Below are 469 nucleotides of genomic sequence, written 5' to 3' on the forward strand. Positions count from 1 at the left end.
GCATTAGCACCCATGGGTGTCCCCGAATTGCGTGCTCCGAATACGCCCTGTTTCCATCCCAAATTCGGAGGTTCTATGCCCAAATTTGGGGTCCTGGGCCAATATTGGGGGTCGCCACGCCAATGCTGGGGGGCTTCTGCCGTAACTGGGGGTCTCGTGCCAAAATTGGGGGTCCTGTGTCCTAATTTGTGGCCCTATGCCATAACTGGGGGTCCCGTGCCCAAAGTTGGGTTCCTGTGCCAAAACTGGGGGTCCCGTGCCCAACCTTGCGGTCCTGTGCTGAAATTGTGCTCCCGTGCTCAAAGCTGGGGGTCCTATGCCAAAATCAGGGGTCCCGTCCCATAATTTGTGGTCCTATGCCAAATCTGGGGGTCCTGTGTCCAAAGTTGGGGTTTTGTGCCAACAGTGGGGCTCCCAGTGCCAAATTTGGGGCTCCCACCCCCACATTTTCACTCCCACTCCAAATTTG

This window comes from Meleagris gallopavo, unplaced genomic scaffold, assembly GCF_000146605.3.
Source record: "Meleagris gallopavo isolate NT-WF06-2002-E0010 breed Aviagen turkey brand Nicholas breeding stock unplaced genomic scaffold, Turkey_5.1 ChrUn_random_7180001912698, whole genome shotgun sequence".
Classification (NCBI taxonomy): domain Eukaryota; kingdom Metazoa; phylum Chordata; class Aves; order Galliformes; family Phasianidae; genus Meleagris; species Meleagris gallopavo.